The 26,164-nt window shown below is 47.5% G+C and overlaps 1 protein-coding gene across 8 annotated transcripts in view; it reads left to right on the top strand.

Moving 5' to 3' along the window:
- Nucleotides 1-26,164, top strand: part of PPARD (peroxisome proliferator activated receptor delta) — a 76,975-nt gene that overhangs the window by 23,795 nt on the left and 27,016 nt on the right. Inside the window, exon 3 of one of the 8 annotated variants that reach the window (XM_022581687.3) lies at nt 2,149-2,219. The exons of 5 other annotated variants lie outside the window; for them this stretch is intronic. The gene's annotated coding sequence lies outside the window, so the exon portion shown is untranslated. 2 more of the 8 variants (XM_089918023.1, XM_089918025.1) reach the window with 2 other exon arrangements.

The following is a 26,164-nucleotide window of genomic DNA, read 5'->3' as shown; positions in this document are numbered from 1 at the left end:
CCGTACTGTTTTCCATAGTGGCGGTGCCATTTTACATTCCCACAAGCAGTGTACAAAGGTACCCACGCCCTCCCTCTTGATTGATAGCTCGGTTGAATACAGAATCAGAATTTTGAGGTTACTGCTCCATGTTTCAGTATGAATAATGAACTTAGTTGGAATCTAAGTCCTTTGTAAGTAATCTGTTTTTTCTTCTCTGAAAGATGTAAGAATATTCTTTATTCTTGGAGTTCAGATATATCACCAGGATATATCTAGATATTTGTCTTCTTTCCTTAATTTCTGCAGAGCCCTTAATTGCTAAAGACAAGTCTTGGAATCTCCAGGAAATCTTCTATTTGTTTTCCTTCATTGTCTCTATTCTCTGCTTTAGGACTCTTATTAGACAGACTTTGGACTTTTGGACTTATTGCTTCATCGCTAGTGTGTAGAAATATGATTAAATTTTATATATTCATCTTGTATACTTCAACCTTGCTGAACTTATTTATTAGTTCTAACAGGTTTTTTTTAGTGGATTTCTTAGGATTTTCTGTGTATAAGACCATGACTTCTGCTAATAGAGATAGTTTTACTTTTTCCTTCCCAATCAGATAACTTTTATTTCTTTTTCTCACCTAATTGCCCTGGCTAGAATCTCCAGTACAGCATTGAATAGAAATGGTGAAAGTGGACATCCTTGTCTTGTTCCTGATCTTAGGAGGGAAGCTTTTCCTTAGGAGCTGCTTATTTTTGAATTGAGAATTCTTGACGTGCTACAAAATTCAGAGGTATTCCCTCTTTCCGTCCCCCATCTCTCAGCCGCCCAGCCGCCGGTGGAGGCAGCCCCCTTAGCCACTCTCGTTTATGAGCATGTACCTCTTTTCTGTTATGACATTATTACTTTCCAGGCAGATGACTATCTGCTGTGCTCACTGGTCTGCCTCTCGCTTCTCGTAGTGTGTCTTGTCCATCTGGCATCCAGTGCGCCTGGAGCTTCCTCATTCTTTTTCACTGCTCCCTCCTCTCTTTTATGTGTGTGCCACCCCCCTATTTATTGATGGGCGTACAGGTGATTTCCAGTCTTTTGCTGAGTGAGTAACCTTCACGTGTATCATTTTGCACACAGATATAACAAACAGATTGATATGGATGCAATGCGACAGATGCCGTGGTGGAGATGTGTGTGGGAACTGCCGGGAGGGAAGGAGATAAAGGCTTTCAGAGGAGGCTGGTTAATGGAGCCTTAAGAAAGGCTCAGGGTGAGCATTTGGCATCTGGGGTGGGCCTCGCAGGCTGGGCAGAATTGCTGCAGGCTGCGATGGTGTAGGAAGCACAAGTGTGAGTAGAAGAGCAGCAGCTCAGATGTGATTGGGGAAATCAAGAGTATTGTTTATCTATTGCTTCATAACAAATGACCCCAAAACTTAGTGGCGTAAAACAACATTTATGATCTGCCAGTGTCTGTGGGTTAGGAGGCAGTTACACAAGGGCCTGAATATTAGGAGGCAGGTGTTTTGCGAACCGTTTTAGAAGGCTGCCTCCAATAGCAAGTTGCAGTGAGGATGGGATTGACTTGGAGCCGGCTGGAGGTGGGGTGGAGCCATTAATGTAGGTAATCTTACATGCTCGGCTGGGAGGTTGGGATTGATGTGAGAACATGGGAGCCACAGAAGGCCTTTGAGCAGGAGAATAATGTGATAGGCATTATCTAGGACAGTTAATCTGCTAGGATTATACCAGACGGGTCAAAATGGAGAGTGATACACAGGCAGAGACTTAGATTAGGAGAGGTCTGTATTAACCGAAGTGAAAAGTTTCTGGCCTTTAGTAACAGTTGCTACGCATGGAGCACCTTCTCTGTACCATGTACTTTGGCTGTGTTTTCTCAACTCTTCTGTCTTAGAAACGACCACAAAAAGAAGGTATTACTGATGTATATTGTTTGCAGCTGAGAAAACTAAGCCTCTGAGAGGTTAAGAAACGCGCGTATGGTGCACAACTAGTAAGTTGCAAAGTGGCACTCAGGTCTGCCTGGCCTTTAGGACCGTGCCTTTGGGTGGCAGGGTGAGTGGAAAGGTGGGGATGACTGTGGAGACAAAGCCTTGGCCCTTCCCTGGGTGCTGAATGGAGACGGAGGAGTCTGAGAGGTTGATTTTTTGAACCTAGGTGGCCAGGACAAAGATGACACTGTAACAGGAAGAAGAGAGGCCAGTGGGTCGCTGCTGTGGTGGGGGAAGGTGAGTCATCCTGGAACACTGGGTGCTTGTTGGCAGGGTCCTTCCCAGTTATAGGGGATCGTAAATAGTTCCCAGACTTGGTGTATGAAGATGTGCTTTTGGCCAAAAAGGGCTCTAAAAGTGGGAGCTTCTTGGTCAGAGGGTTCTGTGAGGAGGTTCTTGGTTTGAACACTGTTTTCGTCTTCCCTCAGCAGTCTGAGTGGGGCCTCTGCCACATTCTGCTGGTCAAAGCAGTCCCTGGACCAGCCCTGATTCAAGGAGGGAGGAGTAGCAAGGGCAGCCATCTTTAACCCACTAAGGGCCAGTGATGGAGAGCAGGGATTTGAACTCACAGCTGTGTGACTCAGACCCAGGGCTCTTTCTGCCACACCACCCTGCATTCCTTTCTGCTTCCGACTCCTTGGGTCCTGTAGAGCTTGCTGGCTCACGTGTGTTGTTGAAGGGAACTAATTTTTATTTTGGCCTCCCAGAGCAGCAGTTGCACTAGTCACCTCTTTTTCACAGGTTAGCCTCCAAGATCACCATGCCTGAGAGAACCTTCCAAAATTGGCTTTGTCTGGGGGATCTGCTGGCTGTCCCCCAGGCTCTTTGGCACTGATTGCTGAACACGCCTGGAATTTCCCCTTCTGCACTTAGTGCTGGCCTGTGGGATCCCTGCAGTGCTGCAGCCAGATGTGCAGACGGGCCCCATTACAAGTTGTCCCAGATGGTGTCTAGTCCAGTGATTCCCAGGCAAGACTCAGCTGGCAGATTCACCAGGGAATTTTGGAAGAAAGGTAGTTTCCTGGGCCTTGTCTCAGGCCTCTCGAATTAGAATTTCCAAGAATGAACTCCAGGAATCTGCGTTTTAAAGCTCCCCATTGACCTGAGGGGGCAGCCTGGTTGGAGAACCACTGACTTCTCGGAAAGGTGCCTTTGAAGTCACTGATCAGGGCTCAAGTGGGGCCTGAGAATGACTGTCCTGAGGGCCTCACACCTCACAACCAGGAAGTGACTCCTGAAGGCCTCCAGGTTTCTGACTGCATCTGCCCAAAGGATTCTCTTTTGCATTTTTTTAAAAATTTATTTTATTTATTTATTTTTAGCTGCGTTGGGTCTTCATTGCTTCGTGCGGACTTTCTCTAGTTGCGGCGAGCGGGGGCTACTCTTCGTTGCGGTGCGCAGGCTTCTCATTGCAGTGGCTTCTCTTATTGCAGAGCACGGGCTCTAGGCGTGCGGGCTTCAGTAGTTGTGGCTCATAGGCTTAGTTGCTGCATGTCATGTGGTATCTTCCTGGACCAGGGAACAAACCCATGTCCCCTGCATTGGCAGGCGGATTCTTAACCACTGCACCACCAGGGAAGTCCCCATATTTGGTTTTAAAAGAGAGAGCAAGAGCGAGAGTGAGAGAGAGAGAGAGTGTGTGTGTGTGTGTGTGTGTGTGTATGTGTATGTGTGTAATTTTGAATGAATCAAAATGTAAGCATACTGATAAATTTTGCCAAATTCCAGAAAGTTACACTAATTTACCCTGTCTCAGCAGTATGTGAGAGTTTCTGACTCCCGGTTCCCTTGAATCTGAGTTAACGTATAAAGGAAGTCCTGTGGTCTTCTGAAATGTAACACTCTCTAACCTTGGAACCAGTTAGTTTGGAGTCAATGCTCACATTTCCCTTTCCTTGGGCCACCAGGGTCTTGCGTGTTGGGTGAGACGGTGGTGTCTGGGAGCTCTGACCTCCTCAGTCCTCACTGTGGCCCCGTGGTATTACATCATTTCCTCCCTCCCTTAGGCCACGTGGCATTCTATGGCCACTTGCCCTGTCACGTGTGGAGGTGTTGGGGAGTGAGTAAAGTTGGGTTGGTCAAGTGTGTGTAAGAAGACATTGGTTCGGGCTTCCCTGGTGGCGCAGTGGTTAAGAATCCGCCTGCCAATGCAGGGGACACGGGTTCAAGCCCTGGTCCGGGAAGATCCCACATGCCGCGGAGCAACTAAGCCCGTGTGCCACAACTACTGAGCCTGCGCTCTAAAGCCCACGAGCTGCAACTACTGAGCCCGCATGCCACAATTACTGAAGCCCGCACACCTAAGAGCCTGTGCTCCGCAACAAAAGGAGCCACCACAATGAGAAGCCCGCGCACCACAACTAGAGAAAGCCTGCACAGAGCAACAAAGACACGATGCAGCCAAAAATAAAATAAATAAATTAAAAAAAAAGACGTTGGTTCCAGCTGCTGATTTACATGCCTTCTGACGTCATCAAGAGAGATGTCACTCTGGAAATTGCATGTCTTCAGAAGTAGAAATGAAGAAATGCTTCCAGGAAGCCCGACACAATCAGCCCAACCCTCTGGAGGTGGTGGGCACCCACGCAGCTGGTAAACGCTGCCTGAGTCACCACTGGCCACAGTCCCTGCTCCTGTCCACACAGTTCCTGTCTGGGAGGACCTGCCCAAGACAGTGGCCAGGGACGCGGTGTAGGTCTCCCCAGGTCATGGTGGCAGCCTCTTGGCTCTGGTTTCACAGCAGTTCTTTTCTCCAAAGATGAGTTGTGGCGTCTGCCTGTTTTTTGGATAAGTCTGTGGATTGTACACTTGGGATTTGAAGGAAGAGCTGGATGGCCAAGGTAGAGCTTTTACGTAGCAGAGCTGTATCCCCGTGTGGAGTCAGTTAAGACTCTCCGACAGCAGCTGGCTGGTTATCCTTTTATTCATCTCTCATGGTTTTCGTGTCACATTCTCCTTGGAGTTTGGTCCAAGCCTTCTTCCACTCACCCCTATCCCTCTCAAGAAGATGCTGCCTCTTGTCACTGTGGAGATCACAAGCGTTACAGATGCCGTAACTTCTTTCCTTGCATCTCAGAGATCTCTCGTGTTTGGGCCCTCACATACTTGTTTGTTTTATTATTACTATTACTGTTATTACCAAGTGCTTGCTTTGTGCCTAGTACCTTATTAGACTCTGGAAAGATGCAGCAGGAGATTGGCCCTGCCCTCTGGGAGATGAAACATCTCTTTTCTCCCTTCCTCTCTGACTGTGCCTTTGCTGCCCTGGTTCCTCTTCCTCCTTCCCCTGCCTGAGTGTGAGCGTCTGGGGTCTCCTGCCCCTTCTCTGCCAGACCTGCTCTTCCCACAGTCCCCACCTTAATGGGAGCATCCCCACCCCCCTGGTCACCTGATGGGCACCCTTCATGTCTCTTTTAATCGTCACCAGATCTTGTCAATTCTTCTTCCTTAATATCTTTACTGCTTTTTGCCTTAAAGTCTGATGACACTAGTGCTACCCCAGCTTGTGGTTGTTATTTGCCTCATATTTTCAACCTTTCTGTGTCATCACATTTTAGGAGTTTCTTTCATAAACAGAACATGGCTGGATTTAAAATTTTAAGTCAGATCTGAAAATCTGTCTTAAATGAGTTTATTTACATTTTGGGGTTTGACTTAAATATATTATCATGTTTTTGAGTCCTTTCCATATGCTTTCCTTTTTTGCCTGTTTTTCTCCTTTCCTGCCTTCTGTTAGGTTGACGGAGTTTTCTTTATTCTCGTTACTAGTCTGAAAATTATACACCTTATTTCTGTTCTTACTCCTACATTTTCTCTTCTTACCCCCCATCTTTTTACTTTGGAGAAAACATGAAAATAATATAGTGAACATCTGTATTCTTTTTACTTGCATTTAATGCATTTCTCTCTTTATCTCTATATACTTTTGTTTAGAACCATTCGAAAGTAAGCGTGGACTTGTTTTTCTTTTTCTTCCTCAGGATTTGGTGTGCTACTTCTATCAAGAGACTCACTTAAAATTTTTTTTTCTTTTTGTATATTGGAATAATTTTAGATAAATTTAGATTTAGAGAGTTTCTGTACACCTTTACCCAGCGCTCCCTAATATTAACATCTTATATTTAATTCTTTTTTAAATTTTGGGAAATTCTCAGTCATTCTCTTTGGTTCCCTCCCATTTTTTGTACTCTAGCCTCCCAGAATTCCTCTTAGACATCTGCTGACGGTTCTACCATCCAGGTCTCTTATGTGTTTTTTCTGTGCTGCTTTATCTCTTTAACCATCTAAATCTTCTCATTTTGTTAGCCCTTTCAAATTATTTTATTATTCCTGATTCTTGGGATGCTTCCTCCCTTTTTGTGTCTGACGCTGTCCCTCTTGGTGGTTTATTTCCGTGTGGTTTGTAACTTTGGGTTGTGAGCTCATCTTCAGGAAGGACTGTCATGGGCAACTTTTGTGTCCTGGGGTGTGAAAGTATCCCTAAGAACAGTTTGCATCTGGTGGGGCCGTAGGGTTAAAGGTCCTGGCTCAGTTTTTATGTTCACTTCTCAGTTTGGCACCCCTTCACCACTCTCTTAGTGTAAAATCAGATTCGTATCCATGGGTGGGGCTAGCTTAGTAGTTGAGTTTCTTATGGGTGACTTTCACCCTTCCACAGAGCCTTGGAGAAATGGCCAGCTCCTTATTGCTTTCCTGTACTGGGCAGCCCTTTGAGGTTCTCATATTGATATCTGGGCTCAAAGCCACAGCCAGACATTATAACTACTTCATGTGTGGGTTCAAAAGTCCACAGGTCATTCTGGTGTCAGTCCCACTTATTGTTCATGTTTCCCTTTTTCTTGTCATTTCTGGCACATGGGGTATTTTTCTTTCAAATTTGGCTGTATGTTTAAGGATATCATTTATCTTATCTAGTATTTCTATGACTGTGACCATAGTGGGAAGGGGAAGCTCTTTCACATTAATTCAGTCCATTATATTGCTGAAAGTTCAAGTCCAAATCCTTAGTATAGTGTATGCAGCCCTTTGCGATCCAGCCCCCATCTACCTCTCCTGCGTAAATTTAGCTTTTAAATTTTACACTTCAGCAAACTGAACTATTTGTACACCGCAAACTGTAATGTTTAAAAGCTCAAGTTTTAGAGTCCAACTGTTCGGTTTGGAACCTGTCTTCATCCTTTCATAACTTGTGATCTTGGACAAGGTACTTATCCTCTCTGTGCCTCAGTTTTCTCCTCTGTAAAGTGGCAGCATCTGGCATATAGTAAACCTAATCCCTGTTAGTTCCGTCCGTGGCTGCTGTCTCCAGGAGGCCACACCCTCAGGCTTCTGCACCTTTGCACATGCTTGTTCCTCCCAGGAAGTGCCCTTGACTGCCTTCCTTAATTCCTCTCGACAGAATGGCTTTTGCTCTTTCTGTGCTTGGTGTCTCTTTCTATAGTAATTATCACTCAGTAGGTCATTGTTTGTTTACGTTTCCTTTCCTTCCCAGATGCCGGGACCCCTGAGAACAGGGCCTTGTTTTTCTTGGTGCTTGAAGCTCCTGACATTCTCCCTGTCACTTGGTGGCTGCTCAGTGTGGCCTGTTGAGTTGAATTGCATTGAATTTCTCTGGTTGAGTAGAGGCAAGGGCTTGGGAGTGGTATGAGACCCAGATGCAGGCAAAGAGAGCAGGAAAGATTTTTTTTTTGGCACGTTTTGTGCCAAGTTGATGGAAATGTGGCTGGGACACAAGGTAGCAATTCTCAGTCTAGGTGAGGGTGCCAGAGACTTAAAGCAAGCCAGTGGCCAGAAAAAGCCACTAAAGCCTGCAAATTAAAGTAGTTTCCGGCCTTAAGAATGCATGTCCCACTTTCCATCCCCAAACTCAGCTTCTCTGAGTGCCAGGCAGAGGAATACAAACTAATTATAATCCCTAGTGGACCCTGAGAACCTATAATTTTAGAATAAGGCTGCATTTCTGAAAGGGACAGTTGCTCTCAGAGTAGATGATTCTACATGCCGGGGGCCTCGAAGGAGACCAGGGTGTGAAAGTTCAGTAGCCAGCTGTTCAGAGCTAAGTGTCACCCCACGGCCACGCCTGCGCGGTTAAGGTTTCTGCCCCACTGAGATCTCAGCAGCCAAAAGAGGCAGATTGGATAGACCTGGGCAGAGCTAAACGGCCTGTGCCATCCCTCCTCAGCTCTACCTGAATTCTCTGGACTCTTGGGATTCTATCACAGGAATAGTCTCAGAAGAGAAGGGAAGTTGATCTTTGAAGATCTCCAGAGGGTGTCCGTCAGACAGTAGTCTGGTGGGAGTAGTGGACGATGACAGCACTGACTTTCAGTCCCCCTGGCTGGGATTTCAGGACTCATTTCAAGTCAGAGGTGGGCACAGGGCCTGGGGTGGCGGACAACTTGGGCCAGTACACACGGTTCCCAATAGTTCTTTCCTGACGACTCTGGGTGTTCACTACCGTGCCGGGTGCCACTGCTGAAGATACCAAAATAGTAATGCCACAGTCCCTCTCCTCAGAGAGGAGAGCTTGCCGTCTAGTTGGAGAGAATTCCTAGCGCACAGGAAGCTGCAGCCTGTTGCCCAAGACAGTAGTTCCGTGTGATGTCGCTGTGTGCAGATGTGCCCCTTTGACAGCCTGGTGCTTTTGCTCAAAAGGAGCTCTTCTTTTTCTGAGGTTTGACCATCGGTTTATTTTTGTCTTGGATGGTTTGTGAGCACCATTAAAGACTGGTCCGAGATTGTTAGGACCACCTTTTTTTGTTACTGAGGATAGCCCCAAGCGTGTCTTTAAGAACCCCTCCTGGACTTCTCTGATGGCGCAGTGGTTAAGAATCCGCCTGCCAAGGCAGGGGACATGGGTTCGAGCCCGGGTCCGGGAAGATCCCACATGCTGCAGAACAACTAAGCCCATGCACCACAACTGAGTGTGCACTCTAGAGCCGTGAGCCACAACTACTGAAGCCCATGCACCTAGAGCCCGTGTTTCCCAACAAGGGAAGCCACCGCAGTGAGAAGCCCACGCACCACAACAAAGAGCAGCCCCACTCGCCACAACTAGAGAAAGCCCGTGCGCAGCAACGAAGACCCAATACAGCCATAAATAAATAAATAAATTTATTTTTAAAAATATTAAAAAAATAAATAAGTGGGGGAAAAAAAACCTCCTTCTCTCTTCCATGTCTTTAAATAATGACAGGTTTACAGTGTCACTTGCTGATCTCCAAGGTCTCATCTTCTAGGGGCAGATCACCCGCTTGCTGCTTTTGAGGCATCAAGATTTTTCCTGTGGGCTCTTGGATCATTTCTTTGCCTTTTCTAGTCTGATGCCATTTTTCTAGAAGAGTGATTGCTAAATAAGGCTCTCTGGGAGTGGGTTTTGGAATCTGCTATTGAAGATCAGAGGAAAATTGAACAAAGTGAGATCTGAAACAGTTATGGATGGATTTATGGATGGGGACTCCAAGTGGCTTACGTGATCTTTAGTCTCAGGCAGTTGTGGAAGCTCCACTAGGTTGTAAAGGACCGAAGTTCCTTCCACTTCCCTGCTTTGTCATTCTTAGGGTGTGGCTGTTGTTCTTATTGTCCAAAATGGCTGCCATGGATCCAGCTATCACATCCACATTCCAGGCAGCAGGATAAAGAGAGAAGGGAGGATGATGTCCCCCCGCCCCAAGGCTACTTCAAATAAGTCTTCTGCCTCTTCCATTTTCTGTGACTCAGGGGAGGTTATTTAATATGTCAGAGCCACAGTTACCTCAATTTTTAATTAATTTATTTATTTATTTATTTATTTATTTTTGGCTGCATTGGGTCTTTGTTGCTGTGCGCGGACTTTCTCTAGTTGCGGTGAGCTAGGGCTTCTCTTTGTTGCGGTGCATGGGCTTCTCATTGTGGTTGTTTTTCTTGTTGCGGAGCATGGACCCTAGGCACATGGGCTCAGTAGTTGGGGCTCATGGGCTCTAGAGCACAGGCTCAGTAGTTGTGGTGCACAGGCTTAGTTGCTCCGCGGCATGTGGCATCTTCCTGGACCAGGGCTCAAGTCCATGTCCCCTGCATTGGCAGGCAGATTCTTAACCACCGCACCACCAGGGAAGTCCCACCTCATTATTTATTTATTTATTTATTTATGGCTGCGTCGGGTCTTACTTGCAGCACAGGGGATCTTTCCTTGCAGCACGCGGGCTTCTCTCTAGTTGTGGTGTGGGCTCTGTAGTTGCAGCACGTGGGCTCTTTAGTTGTGGTGTGTGGGCTTAATTGCCGTGCAGCAAGTGGGATCTTCGTTCCCCGACCAGGGATCGAACCCGCATCCCCTGCATTGGAAGGCAGATTCTTAACCACGGGACCACCAGGGAAGTCCCATCCTCATTTGTAAAATGGGCATGATAATACTTACATCAGGAGGATGAGGATTAGAGAGAATGGTACAGAATATGGCACTGTGCCCAGCCCACAGTGAGTGCTCTCTAAATAGTGACTGTTGCCAGAGGACACTTGAACTCCATTCCCTTTCCCTTCTTTCCCCATCATCTCTCCATGGTTTACACCTGCCCCTCATCTTCCCCTTTCCTTTCCTCCAGCACCCTTTGCCCTCTCTTCCTACCCTGCCTTCCCCCCACGTCCCCTCTCTTGTCTGCCCCTCATTTTTCCGCTTCCTCTCCTGCTGCCATCGCTCATCATCTTCATCCTCTACTTCCCCACCTTGTACTACCTCTTCCTTGTATTGCTTTTGTCCTTCCATCTTCCTGATGTCCATAATTAATGGAAAATTATCATTATATTACAAGGACCAGAGGTTAGAGGTGGTGACTGGCCTTTGAACTGCAAGTCAGCAGTGAGTAATTTAAGAGAACCAAGTTTAATTGGTTTATTCATTAATTCATTAGGAGTTACATTTGGCAGCCAGTAAGCAGAGACCAGAAATAGCAGTGGCTTAAACCACTAGAAGTTTATTCTCTGTTAGGTTTTTAAAAGAAACCTGGGGAAGACAATCTAGGTATGGTCTCTCTGCTTTGCCATTCTTAGTGCATGGCTTCCAACCCCGGGGTTGCATATGGTCTAAGATGGCTGCTGGAGCTCCAGCCATCCTGTCAAGTTTCCAGGAAGATGTGGGGAGAAGATTAAAAGGACATATGCTAACTGCCTCCCCCTTAAGGAGCTTTGCTGAAGGTCCCACCTAATAGCTCCCACTTCCCTTCATTTGCCTCCCATAGCTGCAAGGGAGGCTGAGAAGTCTTTTAGATGGACACATTGCCAACTGAAATAAAATTGGGATTTTGTAACGAAGGGAGAAGAAGAGAGTAGATAATTGTATAAACAATTTGCAAGGTCCGCCACCATTTCAGCATTAATTTAGCACCTCCCGTCTGCTAGTTATTAGGACCAGTCAAGGAGTCCCCATTCCAGAGGGGAGACATAGATAAGCAAACAAATACAGTACTGAGTAAGGGTAAGTGGGGCAGAATGGAGGAAGGCATGAGGAAGCACACCTCACCCACCAGCCAGTGGGCACCCGAGCAGCCTCCGGAATTTACCACACCAGTGTTCTTCTATGATGTTCAGTTCTCCTGTGCCCTCTCCTCTGCTCTCTCCCTTTTATCATTATCATCATTGTTGTTTTTGTGGTTTTGCCCCTTCATTGTAACCCCAGCAGTAGTCCCCCAGAACCTGAAGAAGTGGGAACAGTTGGCAGCTTAGTGGGAGTCTCTGGGATGGGAGCCACGTGTTTGCAGAGCCAAGTTCCAGGCCCATAGACAGTTAGAGACTGATGGCAGGAGTGCAGCCTGTTCCTGGACACGCCGTGGCACTGCCAGGAGATACTGCTCCAGGAATGGGGTTGTCATTGGGAGGGATGTTTCTGACCAGGCACCTGGCATCAGCTACACTGTGCTGTCCCTGGCAGCTTGTAACAACGTGAACCTTTGCGAGTAGTAAAATCCTTCTCCTGTAAAATAGCTATGAATATTTTATGTACATTGATTAATCAGGAATCTCAGGATGCTGTAGTTAATTGTATGTAAAGAAAATACAACTTCTGTTTACTATAAAATTTCTGTACCATTAAACATTGATATTCCTTCTTGGAACTAAAAGGGAATTTTAGGAATAATTTATAGAACCTGCAGTGTCTTTGATTTCAGTCTCAGAAGCACCTGTTGCCCTCTCTCCTCTTCCACTCCTCGCCCTTTGGGAAGTGAGGGAGGCAGCGTGGAGCTTGCTGCAGAGATTTTTTTTAAAGGCATATCCCAGCCTTAAAGATTTAATCTTTCAGGGAAGGCTGAAGGATTAAAAGGCTGTTAGTTCTGACCCAGGACACTCCTTATGAGTTTGGACTGTGACCCTGGGCAAGTTACTTAACCCTCCTGTCCTTGGTTTCCTCCTCTGTCAAATTGTAGTCCTGATTATTATAAGGATTAAGAGACACGTGGGAAGCACTTGGTATATGTCAGTTATTTTCGCTGCTTTTTCCCTCTGTGGTTGGACTGACAGGTTGGGGCCAGAATGTGGGAGGCCTTGGATGCTGCATATAAGGAGTTGGAATTTTATTCTTTGGGCACAAGAGAGCTGCAGAGATTTGTAGGCAGGGGTGTGACAGATCATGTCTGGGCTTAGGAATGTCACCAGCAGGAGTAGGGAGGTTGGACTGGAGCAAGAGAGTGTCTAGAGGCAGGTCCAGGTGAGAGGTGGGCAGGGCCTGAGCCAGGACAGCAGCATAGTCAGGGGAAGGGGACAGTGGATGGTTGAAAAGTCAGTGGTGAGGAGGGACCCGATGGTGCTGGTGTTTTAGCCTGTGTGACTAGGATATGGTGTCCCATTGATGGCACAAGGAGCACTGGAGGAGTCTCAGGTGGAAGGTGGCAGGAGAGGAAAGAAGCACGTGGTGATCAGCTCCACAAACACAAACTGAGCACATGCCACCTGCTAGGCTCTCTGCTGGGCACAAGGGTCAGGGATGTCTGAGGCCCAACACAAAGATCAACGATTGCATTTTGGATGCATTAGGCCCTACGAGGCCTCCGTGGGGTGTTGAGACCATCAGTAGGAGAGCAGCCCAGGACAGAGATGGAAGATGCAGTCACAGTGTGCAAAAACCCCAGTGGGTGGTTTGTGCCGTGAGAAGGGAAGCCAGCCAAGGACAAACGCAGGGAAGGGTGCGTGTAAGGGAGGTTTCAGGGGTGGGTAAAGTAAAAGCAAGCAGCAGAGGGCAGAGCGCCTAGAGGAGAGGGCTTCAAGAAGGTGGTGGCAGTGCTCTTGCACTGTGTGATGGAGGCAAAGGGCCTCTTAGATTGGTGGGCAAGAGGAGGTCGTGGGGAGCCTTGGAGAGCCAAAGGCAGCTTCTCACTGGTGGTTGTTATACTCTGCATAGTATGCAACAGTTTGCCCTGAGCATTCATTGTCATGCCCTTTCCCTAGCCTGTCAGGCAGGGGTGTGGCCCCATTTTATGGCTGAGAAGCTGAAGTGAAGCCCAGCCGACTCACCTGACCCCACTGGGCGGGGTGGGGGTTGGTTGCTTCCTAAAGGAGGGGCTTCCTCAAGGACACCAGGGACCTGGCCAGGTGAGGCAGGGGGCTGACAGTACTTGGTCAATACCACCCACCCTACCAAGTGGCCCAAATGGGTCTAGGCCTGCGAGTGGCCTGGCTTCCCCACCTCTGGACAACTATGCAAACCCAAGGTTGGGAGAAGCAACTAGAGGGAGAAAGCAGAAGGACAAGGACCTCCAAAGAGCTGCTCTCTTCCCGGCTCCATGCAGCACAAGGCAGGGCTTCCTGGGGCCAGAAACAACCATGTGCTGGACATAGGGAGAAAGACTGCAGCAACCTGTCTGCAGGGGCCTGTCTGTCTGCCCATCTCATCTCCAGGGCTGCCCATTCTGAAGCCTCACCCTTGACTTTGAGGAGTCACAGGACCTTCCGGGTCAACCAACAAACTCCCGCAGCCAGGTGACAGTGTGGTGGATTCTGCTGTTGCCTTCCTGCCTTATGTTTGCGTGGATCCTGGGTTGGGGTCTCATTCTTGAAGTTAGACTCCTTGAAGCTATCCCCTCATCCCCCAGTGTCCCCCCAAGATCCAAATAATCCAAGTACCAGATGAACCAAGTACTGTCATCCAAGTGCCAAACACCTCCCTGACCTACCCTCTTCCTTTCTCATCTGAATTACTCCAAAGTCTCTCAGAGGCCCCTGGCTTCCATTCTTTGCCCCCTCCCCAGTCTGCAGCCAGACCACAAATCTGGTCACATCTACTTCCAGGGTTAGGACTCTTCAAAACATCCCTGCTACCATAAAAACAAACCCAGACTCTTGGTTGTGCTGTCCAAGGCCCCTCCTGATTTTACTACTCGCAAAGGTTCACGTTGTTACAAGCTGCCAGGGACAGCACAGTGTAGCTGATGCCAGGTGCCTGGTCAGAAACATCCCTCCCAATGACAACCCCATTCCTGGAGCAGTATCTCCTGGCAGTGCCACGGCGTGTCCAGGAACAGGCTGCACTCCTGCCATCAGTCTCTAACTGTCTGTGGGCCTGGAACTTGGCTCTTCAAACACGTGGCTCCCATCCCAGAGACTCCCACTAAGCTGCCAACTGTTCCCACTTCCTCAGGTTCTGGGGGACTACTGCTGGGGTTAAAATGAAGGGGCAAAAGGCCATATACTTACGATTCCATTTGTATGACATCCTGGAAAAGGCAAAACTACAGGAAGAGAGAACAGACCAGGAGTTAATGATAAATGATGTGGGCAGGTTTACTACAAAGGAGTAGCACAAGGGAATGTCAATTTCTTTAGGGGGTGATGGCACAGTTCTTTATCTGGATTATGGCAGTGGTTAATCACTATGAGTTTTCCAAAACCCACAGAACTGCACACCAGAAAGGGTAAATTTTAGTGTCTGGAAATTTAAAAATAAAAAATTTTAATTTCACTTTAAGAATAACTTTTAAATATTCAATATTTGTGGTACTATCCTTAAATCATTAAATGATTTTTATTTTTTTCATTTTATGTTAATGTTTTCTTCATTAACATTTTCTATTATCAAATATCTATATCAGGTAGAGATAATTTTTACATGTTAATAAAATATGTAATCCTGTCACATTATATTGTTCCTAGTAATAAATTATGCATGCATTTACTATTATATATTTTTATTTTCTTTTATAGTAAAACCTCTGAAACTTTTTCACAGAAAAATAGTTCAGTTTATTATGATCTCTCATTCTTCTTTAAAAACTCATATATAAAGTGTTACGAAAGTTATAGAGTAATTTACAATTTGGGGAATTCCCAGGAAATTTTATTGCTCATTCCCGAATCCTGAAAGTTAATAACTGTCGGGAATTTGGAAGCACCAAAGTCTTGACACTTTCCCAGGCAGCCTTTGCTATGATCCCCCGTGGCACCCTTCCCCCTCCCTCTAGCCAGAGCCTCATTCAATTAAAAAAATCGTTTATAGGATTGATTTGGGAACTGACTATGTACAACTGTCCCACAGGGGAGATGCCAAAAGGAGGAAGACAGAGACTGCCCTTGAAGAGGGCGAGGGTACAGCTAGCTGGGTGATGGAAGCCACACAAGAGGTGGCCACTTCGGAGGAAGAAATATTTACAACTTGGGAGAAGCAGGGATGATTCTGGAGTAGGTGTTTGACACTTCTTTCAGCCTGATCAGCAGGTTGGGAAAGGCACTCCCAGGGAAGGCCAAGGAGAGCCAGGCAAGTCGGCTGAGAACGCAGAGCCCATCTGGGAATGGCGAGCTGTCCCTTTCGCTGGGGTGTTCAGTTCTCTGAAGGACAGATAAAGGGCCCGGACATGGGCAGCCTTGACTTCTTAGTTTCTAAGGGTGGACTTAACTCTGAGGCAAGGAGGTGGGTAGAATCAGAGCAGAGAAAGGCAGAGACTCAGTGGGTGGGCTTCTAAAACAACACAGTGAAAGAAGGTGAGTGTCTGAAATTGCATCTCTCATCCCTTCAGAACTCTACACTCTATTCACCCAAAACTTTCTGGCACACCAGGCACTCTCTGCCTCTGGGCCTCAGCACAGGCTGTTCTTCCCACCTGGGACATCTCACCCCCTTAACACCCCTCATCCTTCAAATCTCAGCTTATATCACTTCCTTAGATAAGCCTCCTGCAGTGTGCTCCTAAAGTTTCTGTATTCTCCATAGCCCTTTCCACACTTTCTTGCTGTTGCATTTTACTTATTTATTTAATCTGGGGATGTGCCATTTATTTATCTTCTTGCTTGCTTTGTAACAGGGGTATAACATACCCACAGTTAGAGTGTGTAGTCTGCATTAGTCTTAAGTAACTAAGGCTAGTTACTTAAGACTAGTCTTAGCCTTACGTTTATATACTCCACAGAATCATCACCCAACTGCAAACATTTCCAGCACCCCAGAAGGTGGCTTAACTTTTCATTCTCTTAATGGTGTCTTTTGAAGAGCATAAGTCTTTAATTTTGATGAAGTCCAGTTTATCAAAAAATGTTCTAATATGAATTGTGCTTTTGATGTTACGTCTAAGAACTTAACCCAGGGTCACAAAGTTTTTCTCCTGTGTTCTCTTCTAAAAGTTTATGGTCTTTTAATTTATATTTAGATTTATGATCCATTTTTAGCTTAATTTTTATAAAAGGTATAAAACATAGGTCAAGGTTTTTCTATTTTTAATTTTTGCATTTGAGTTGTTTCAGTTGTTTCATCACCATTCGTTGAGTTCTTGCTATTGAATTGATGTTCACTTTTGTCAAAAATCAGTTGGTCATATTTGTGTGGGTCTAAAATGAAATTTTAAGATACACAAAGGGGCTTCCCTGGTGGCGCAGTGGTTGAGAGTCCACCTACCAATGCAGGGGACACAGGTTCGTGCCCTGGTCCGGGAAGATCCCACATGCCGAAGAGCATCTGGGCCCGTGAGCCACGGCCGCTGAGCCTGCGTGTCTGGAGCCTGTGCTCTGCAACAGGAGAGGCCACAACAGTGAGAGGCCCGCGTACCGCAAAAAAAAAAAAAAAAATACACAAAGCATGGGAATTCCCTGGCAGTCCAATGGTTAAGACTTGGTGCTTTCACTGCTGTGGGCCTGGGTTCGATCCCTGGTCGGGGAACTAAGATCCCACAAGCCGCATGGCAAGGCCAAAATAAAATAAAATACACAAAGCATTAATTACCCTTTCTGATAATCTTGATCTTTGTTTCATGAAATGTCATAATGTAGAAAAATTTTTCATGATATAGACAAGTGTTCCGAATATAGAAGAATTTCTTTCATTTTGCATTGATGTCGGTTGACTTGTTAAGGGTGTGTCCAAAAGTATCTTCAGGTTGGGCATGGAGGTACATGCTACATTTTGTATAAACTCATTTCCTTTTTTAGTGATGAAAACACTTTGCTTGCCCCAGTTTTGGTTTAACTATTGCTTTTTCTAATCAAGCCTGCTTTTACTAATTCACATTTTAGATGTCTCTGAGTTTGTGTCCTAGAATTCCACATACTCATCATTTCTTTGTATTTCTTCTGTAGCAAATAGTCAAATGCTAGAAAATGCCAGTAAACATTATTGGGTAGTATTTTAATAACCTAACTCGTGGATCTCCTAACAACGTTAACAGTAGTACACAGAATCACGTGTCAAAATTGCCAATTTAAGGACTTACTTTGCCTCCAAACTTATTTCTTAGAATACCACTGGGAGAATTTGTATATACTATGTATATAAATATGTTAATACATATTTGCAAGAATGACTGTTAGCAACAGAGCGGGCCAAGAATACACACTTACAACATGGCAGTGGCTTCAAGGAGGACTTGATTAAATTCTTGTCACTTCTTTCCTATGCAATCCTGTCTTGGTTCCCAAAGATGTTAGCCTTAACCTTCAGCTCTGCATGTTAGTTTCTTGCTCTTGATTTGACTTGAAGCAGTGGATTCCTGTGAACCAGTAACATCCCTAGGTTGATTGCTAGGCTTTAATTCTCACGAGAGGATTATAATACCTTTTCCCAAATACTCAATTGATGTTTCTCAGGCTTTGGGATTCAGTAATACATAAATTTCCCAAGAAATGTTGGGAAGGAAGTCTTGCATAGAAATACTAATCGAGAGATGTCACAAGGCAGGACTTGACGAAAGCCGAGCGTCATAGGGTTTCCTGGCTGGTGAGCTCCCCAGGGCAGCTGCTGTGTCTTGTACAGCACAGCATCTCTGGGACCCCCTTAGCACTTGACCCAAGGTGGGTGCCTGGTCCGTGGAGGGTGCTCCTTGAAAGTTGCTGGCTGAACAGATGGCTTTCCAACCAGTGGCTGGAAGCAGCGTATAAACAGCTTTGGCTGACGAAGATGATTCAGGTTGTAGAGGTTTGTGGAAGATGAGCTTGGAAAACTCTGAGATCTCTGTTGTGCTAAGCCTTGAACAACATGCAGAGAAGCTTGGATTTTTCTATTCCGGACACTTACTGGGGAGAGAATTGAACATGACACAACTGAGTCTTCGTTGGCTCAGAGCCATGCGATGAGCTGAAAGCAGAATAGCCTTTTTCCTCTCTGTTTTTTATTTTAAAAAAGGTCACAGCTACAGAAAAGTTGACAGAATAGTGCAATGAACTTTCGTATTTCCTTTACTGAGGTTCACCAATTGCTAACAGTGTTACGTTTGCTTAACATTATGTCATAGATCATCCACATTCCATATTTGTTCTCTGGTTTCCTTGTCATCGGGTTTCGGTTAACGTTTCTTATGGGAGCCCGCAGAGGTGATGAGTGCTTCCTGTTACTTCACATAAGGAGGCATGATGATGCCAGTTGCCCCTGTAAAGGTGATGCTGACTTTAGTCGCCTGGTAGGTTGGTGTCTCTGAAGGCTACTTTTGTTTTAAGGCAGAGAACTTCGGAAGGAACTTTTCAATGACTTTTGGGAATAACTGACAGCCATGTTGGAAAAGAGACAGTTTCTCTGTCAGTTGCACCTGCTATTGAGAAACATCTTGGTGTAGTCAGAAAACCCCTGAGAGCCCGGAAACTGGCACTGGGAACCCAGCTCTACAGCCATCTCTCCCCATGACTGTAGACAAGTTATGTCATCTCTCTGGGCTAGGCGATTGTACATATAAGCAAATCGTCACTCAGAGAAATGAAGCAGTTTGCCCAAGGCCACTCAGCTAGTGAGTGGCAGAGCTGGGGTTCAGACTCAGCTCTAGCTGGGACAAAGCCCTGCCCTTGCCCTCACCCCAGTCCGCCTTGTCTGGGGTGTCTGGTCACTGTTAGGGTGGCACCAGGCACTAGTGCTCAGAAGCAAAAGAACACCAGCACCTGGAGGATGTGGGGAAAGAGGGAAGAGGAGATGCCTGTCCCACCTGGGCTCCTCTCCGCACGTGGCAGGCGGCTCCGTAGGAAGGTCAGCGGGCTGTCGGGCACTCCTCCACCACCCTTGGAATAAAGGCTTTCGCACGGGTGTGACAGAGGTGAGCTGCTGGTGCCGGTCCAGCCCCGCCTGTCCAGGGAGGGAGGTGTGGGCCTCAGGTCACTGGCCTTGGCCCATGTTCGGGTTGCTGCCCAGGATCCCCACATTGGCCCGTGAATCCCCAGGATGGTCCAGAGGGATGGGGGAAAGCAGTGCCTCAGCCTGCCTGGGTGCCTGGGTGCCTGGGTGCCGGGGTGGGGGCAGGAAGTACTGATGGGGGAAAGGTGCGCAGAGCCTTGCCAAGCAGACACCACGTACTTACTCTGGTCGCCTCAGGATAGGGGCGGAGGTTCTGGAGCAGGCAGCCAGGGAGAAGGGCCGGGCAGCAGCTCCAGAGTTCCCTAGGACGGCCCCTGCCGGCCCCCCGGCTTGTCACCTTCCCGGTGAGCACCCCTCCCCAGGCAAGTAACACCTGCGTGCTCGGTGAATAGCGTCTGTCCTCACACTTTCATGGTGTCCTTCCCCAGAGCAGTTGTTTTGAGGAAAACAGTGGCTCCAGCTGAATCCGGACACAGTTTGTCAAGGCCATGTTTTCCTGTTGCTGTTAGAGCTGAGAGTCCAGGAGAGTCAGCCTCCCCGAGTTCCAGCTGCTTCTCCCTACATTGTGCATCCCCACAGGCCTCCAGAGGGAAGAGACTGAATTCAGGACCTGGGCCAAAGCAGCCCAACAAAGAGCAGGCTGTGCTGTGTGGGCCCTGCGGGGAGTTCTGGGAAGTCCTTCTGCCCCTGGTTCATGGCCTCCTTGGGCCCTGCCTTTTGGAGTGACCTCCAGGGCTCCGGCAGCCGGGCAGGCAGGGGCCGAGGGGCCCCTGGAGAGTGAAGCCCGGAGGGAAAGCGGTGTGAACAGATCCCCCACCTCCGCTGGTTGTAACGCTCAAAGCAGCAGTGCTTTACATGATTCTTTTGAGGGAGCCCCTTCTATCCTCCTGCCGGGTGAGGCTGGAACCCTTACTGGGAACCTGACATGACCGAACGTGTGAGGCCTTCCGCTCCCTGAATGAATTCCCCAAGTGTCATTACTAAATCACTCAATCTTGGCGTTTCTCCATCTCATCCCACACACCCCTCCTCCTGGCTCCTGAGTCCTAAGGAGTGAGATTGCAGGTTTTTGACCAGTTTTCTTCCTCAGAGCTCTTGCAAGCTGTCATGCAGGTGTAAAATCCGGAAGCTACTGTCAGAATATTATGATAATTGGAAGGTGAGGGCATGGGCCAACATTCTGACTCTCCAAGGTGCGTCAATGTTTAAAAAGTCTGTTCTGGGCTCCCTGAGATTTGATAACTCTTGTTTTTTGTCCTTTCACCCCCTCACCTCTGGTTCTCCCTTTCCTCTTTGGGAGACTTCATGCTTTCCAAATATTTGCTAACTAGGCCCTTATCTGGGACTTTAGAAAGCAAGCAGACAGGTGTGCACTCGAAACGGAAAGGGAGAACAGAAAGCAAGTACTGAAAATGCCTTTGAATCCACCACCGGCTGAGCTTCGCTTTGCTTCGCTTCGCTTCCTGCTGTCAGTACTCATCCTTAGTTCCTGAGCTGATTTCTCTCAAGCGAGGCCCAGAGCTTGTGTTAGGGAGAAAGCAAGGCGTTTTTGAAGGAGACTCCTGGCTTTTCTACTCAGCTTCATTACAGAAGACATTGATACTTGTTTTAAAAACAACTACAATCGTGTAAAGACTATTGATCTCCCCACCATCACACTCCTCCTTCCCATTCTAAACCCTCCACGGTTGTTTATGTTGTTGGACAGGCGTCTGTCAGCTCTGTGTTGCAGTCCCATAAAATGGGCGTGAGGCAGACATGCAGTTCGACTACTCGCTGTTTCCTCCCAGCTGTGTGTTCCGGCCATCCTGCTGTGGCACCACATCTGTGCCACCTGCAGGGTCGGCAGAGGATCCCATGACATGCATGTGCCAGAATGTTGTGTCTTGAGGTAGACTCCCTCAGCTTTCCTGCTTCATCTTGGTACTCTCTAAAATAACGATATCTGATATTTGTATCATGCTTTTAAAACTTTTTTTTTGTTTTATTTTGCTTACTAAACACAGCACATATTCATTATAGAAAAACCAGATAAGCAATAAGAGAAGAAATCAAAATTACCCGTAAGGGATAACTATCATTAACATTTTGGCATATAACTTGTATAATACAAATGTTTTTCATATTTAATGTCTCCTCTGAGTTTGGCTGCTTCCATTCGGAAGGCATGTGGATATTAGTTCCATCTTACAGATGGGACAACTGAGCCACAGAGAGGTTGGAAGGTTGCCCAGAGGTACACAGCATAGTAAAGACAGAGCTGGGAGTATACTTGGCATGTAGTCCAGCACCAGTGCTCTCTCCACTGTGTCCCACTGCCTTCTCACCTCCAGATAGAGAGGAGTCATGCTGGGGCCTGGATTTCAGCAGGACCTGGGCAGTTGCTATCATTTGTTGAATTGCCTTATCCGAAGGTTAATAAACTCCTAGAGGGAAGTGTCTCATGACACTTTGGCCCCTCACTGATTTAGGAGAAAAGAGAGAAGGAAAATGTGCTCCTGAGATTTAAAGTGTTGCCCTTCCAGCACTTGGCTTCATCACCTTGATTACTGGGGGTTTCAGGAGCTGCACATGGAGAGAGCATGATAAACCAAGTAGGAGGAGGGGTCGAGAAACCTTCCAATGACACAGCTGCAGTAAGGAGAGGCTTTGCTTCGTCTGGAGAAGGTGGCTTTGGGGAGGAGGAAGGTGCAGGCTGAGACTTGGTGACCAGAGGTCAGACAGGGCAGGACCAGGAATGGAAATTAGTTTGACGGAGGGCCCACTCACCAGGATACAGGAGACTGTAGCATTAGAGGGCTTCAGGAATGGAAGTAAGAAGCAAGACCCTGGAGTGGTTGAGAGCTCCCACCCTGAAGGCAGGCCAACTCCTGGCCTGCATCCTGGCTTTCCCAGCCTTTTCTGGTCTCCGCCACCCAGCTCTGCTGTGTCACTCTCCACCCCCATCTCCTGGGCCTAGGAGCCTGCATTCCCCCTACCTAGAACACCCTACCCCTCAGCCTGTGTAAACAAAAGTCATCTGCCCATTCCTTGACTTTATTTTCTTCTCTGAACCCTTAAGTGTTTTCTCTAATGAGCATATTTTACTATTAAGATCATTTCTAGATAACCCAGCTCTCCTTGGCCTTGACCCTTCCCGGAGGCCTCCAGCAAGAGACCATTTCCTCCCCAAGGACTCAGCCGCCCTCCTCCCCTTCCCCTGTTTGTGTGCAGCCTTCCCCAAGGTGGTTGCAGGTACTGGTTTTATCTTCCTCCTGGACTGGAGTGTAAACACTTTAAAGGCTCCTGAGGATTTGTTAACTACCTCCCTACCCCTGCCCTGAGAGGAGCTGAGGCCTGTGAATGGCCTGGGCCTCCTTCCATTGGGTTGTGCTCTCTAGGTCTACCCTGTGCGAGGATTTTAGAGTTACAGTGTGTTGACACGCCCAACACTCCTTCCTAATGGGGACAATGGGGCCAAGAAGAGTGAACCATCTCCCCCAAGGTCACCTGGCAGATTAGCAAAAGAGCTGCCCGGACCACAGCGAGGCCCCCTCAGCCAGCTGCTTCTGGACTCTGTGTTTTCCTCTCCACCCATTTCTACCAATTGATCGTAATCCTGATAAGCTCCTCTTTTGACTGGAATGGTCTGGAGAGCAGGCTCAAATACCCCGTGAAAACTGAAGGCTGAGGACAAATGATATCCACGGGGCTACTTCAGGCTGGGCTGGGAACGAAAAGCTTTTTTCCAGCTGTAAGAAGTTATCCATTTATTCAGCAAGATTTGTGGGACAATTACTGCCTGCCAGTCACTTCTCTCTAACATTTGAGGATCAGTGTGATTGTAACAGACGAAAATCTCTGGCTCGTAGAGTTATATTCTTTTGGGGAGAGACAAGCAGTTAACAAATGAGTAAAAAAGTACACACACATATGTATAGGTACATACATACATGTATGTGTGTGTATGTATATAAATATTTGTGTATATGCGCATGCGCATTCTCTCCCTCCCTCCCTCCCTCCCTCCCTCCCTCCCTCCCTCCCTCCCTCTCTCTCTCTCTCTCTCTCTCTCTCTTTCTCTCTCTCTCTCTCTCCAGATGGTGGTAAGAGCTACAGAGAAAATTGAAGTACCCAAGGGTGGGCTGGGGTGATTTCAAATCAGGTGGTCAGGTTGACTGTCACATTTGAGCAAAGCCCTGAGAGGTGAGGCAGCAAGCCATGGTGAAAGAACATTTTCAGCTGGAGGGGACAGCTGCAAAAGCCCTGAGGCAGGCTATGCCTGTTGCTTTCAGGACCAGAAAGGAGGCCGTGTGCCTGGTGCCTAGTATCCTGGGAGGGAGGTAGCAGGCAGAGGCACCAGTTCTGGAAGACCTCCAAGCCAGTGTAAAGATGGGCAGGAAGCGCCTGAAGGGATGTGATCAGAGGAGGAACAGAATCTGACTTAAAGGGATCGGTCTGACTGTCGTGTGGAGAGTAGTGTGGTGAAGCCAGAAGCAGAGAAGCCAGTTAGGAGGCTGTTGCGATAATCCAGGCAAGAGATGATGTTGACTTGGACCAGGATCCTAGCAGTGGAGGTGATTAGATCCTGGGTGTTTATTAAAAGCAGAGGCAACCAGGTTTGCTGACTCTTACATTTTGGCCTGATCATCTAGAAGGTTGGAGTTGCCACTTACTAAGGTGAGAAAGACTTTAGGGGAAATGTCAAGGGCTTAGTTTTGGATGTGTTAGGCTTGTGACATCAGTGGGCATCCATGTGGAGATCTCAGAGAAGCTGGGAATGGAGAAATAAATAGGGGAGTCATGAGCATATGGAAGGTGTTGAGAGCCATGAGCCAGCATAGGATCATGCAGGGAGGGAACGTAGATGGAGAATGAAAGAGACCTTTAGAGATTGGGAAGAAAATTGCTGACTGGCACCAGCAAAAGAGATTGATAAGGAGCAGCCATTGAGGTCAGAGGAAAACCTGGGAGCCAAGTGAAGAAAAGACATAAAGGAGAAAGGATCCAGCAATGTATCCCATGCTTTGGTGAGTCAAGTAACATGACTATAATACATGTTCAGTACAGAAAGTTTTAAAAGTAGAGCAACATAAAAATAATAAATCACCTACCACCCTATTCATACAAGGAAACTTCACTCTTTCTCTAGCCTTTTTTTTTTTTTTTTTTTGGCTGCGTTGGGTCTTCGTTGCTATGTGTGGGCTTTTCTCTAGTTGCGGCAAGCAGGGGCTGCTCTTCGTTGCGGTGCTCAGGCTTCTTATTGTGGTGGCTTCTCTTGTTGCAGAGTACGGGCTCTAGGCACGCGGGCTTCAGTAGTTGTGGCACATGGGCTCAGTAGTTGTGGCTCGTGGGCTCTAGAGCACAGGCTCAGTAGTTGTGGCGCACGGGCTTAGTTGCTCCATGGCGTGTGGGATCTTCCCAGACCAGGGAGGGCTTGAACCCATGTCCCCTGCATTGGCAGGCGACTCTTAACCACTGCACTACCAGGGAAGTCCCTCTCTAGTCATTTTTATGGGAACCATGCTGTCTCTGTAGTTTTGTATTCTGCTATTTTTCACTTAACAAGTTATTAAATATTCTATGGAAACATGATTTTAATGGCTGGACAATACTCCATTTTCTGGGGGTGCCCTAATTCATTATCCATTCGTTTATTATTGGGCATTGAGTCATTTCTGGGTTTTTTTCATTATTAAGAATATTTTTTTGTTGTTATAAAAGTTGGTTTCATTATTGTAAATGACATTGCATCGAACAGCCTGGTACAGTTTCCTGTGAGAGGAATTACAAGGTCAAAGGACATGATCACTTTTAGGTGAAGCTTAAATTTGGGAGTCACAGTTTCTCCTGGACAGAACTTAGCTGTAGGGCTCTTCTGTGTCTCCTCTCCCCTCAGGGGCGTTCAGAAGTCACTCTGCCCTGCTGACGCCCATTTCTGCCTTCCTCCCCTCCAATTAGAGTTGGGCCGATCCGAGTTCTGTTCCCCCTCACTAGGCCTGGCCGCCCCGCGGTGCGCTGCCCCTCACCTTGCCACCAGCCTCTGTCCCCTCACCCAGTCTGTTCATATGGCAGCAGGAGTTAGAGCTTCCCTCAGGCTCACCGGAGTGTTAGGATGAAATAGTCCAGTGTAGGTGCTCAACACACTAAGCGAGGTCACGTACATGAAGGTGCCTTGTGAACTTTAAAGGGCTGGCCCATGTCCAAGTCTCAGTTCTGCGTAAAAAGAAAGGGGTATGAGTAGCGGTGTCCAGTGCACGTCCCGTAACCACACACTCCCACACAGCAGGGCCACTGAGGCACAGGCTGGTGTGCTGGCGGCGAGAGCTGGGTGTCAGAAGTTTGGGGGGCTTGGATGGAGTTGTTGGGCCCAGGAATGTGGGGGCTGTTTGTGTTAGTTGGCCTCCTGCCAAGCAGTGCCAGGTGCCACATTTGCTCCCCAGACGTGTGTGTGTCGCAGCCAGGAATCCCTAAGACCAGAACAGTGCTGGGAGGCTGGAGCCCAGGCCAGTCAGAGCAGGAAGGGATCTTGGAGTATCTAATCCTGCCCTGACGCTCTCCTCAGTGAGGACGCCAGTGAGGTGACAGGAGACGCACTCAAATCTGTGTAAGGGCCCCATGCCTCGGCTGCTCAGCCCGGATCCTCCCGGGAATGGAACGGGCGGCTGCTTCCTGCACCCAGCCCAGCCTTCCAGGGCTCTGGGAGGTG

Source organism: Delphinapterus leucas, chromosome 10, assembly GCF_059928025.1.
Source record: "Delphinapterus leucas isolate spDelLeu-1000000601 "Yukka" chromosome 10, BTC_Dleu_Yukka2, whole genome shotgun sequence".
Lineage (NCBI taxonomy): Eukaryota > Metazoa > Chordata > Mammalia > Artiodactyla > Monodontidae > Delphinapterus > Delphinapterus leucas.
The sequence above is the reverse complement of the archived record's forward strand: the minus strand, read 5'-3'. Positions and strand labels throughout refer to the sequence as shown.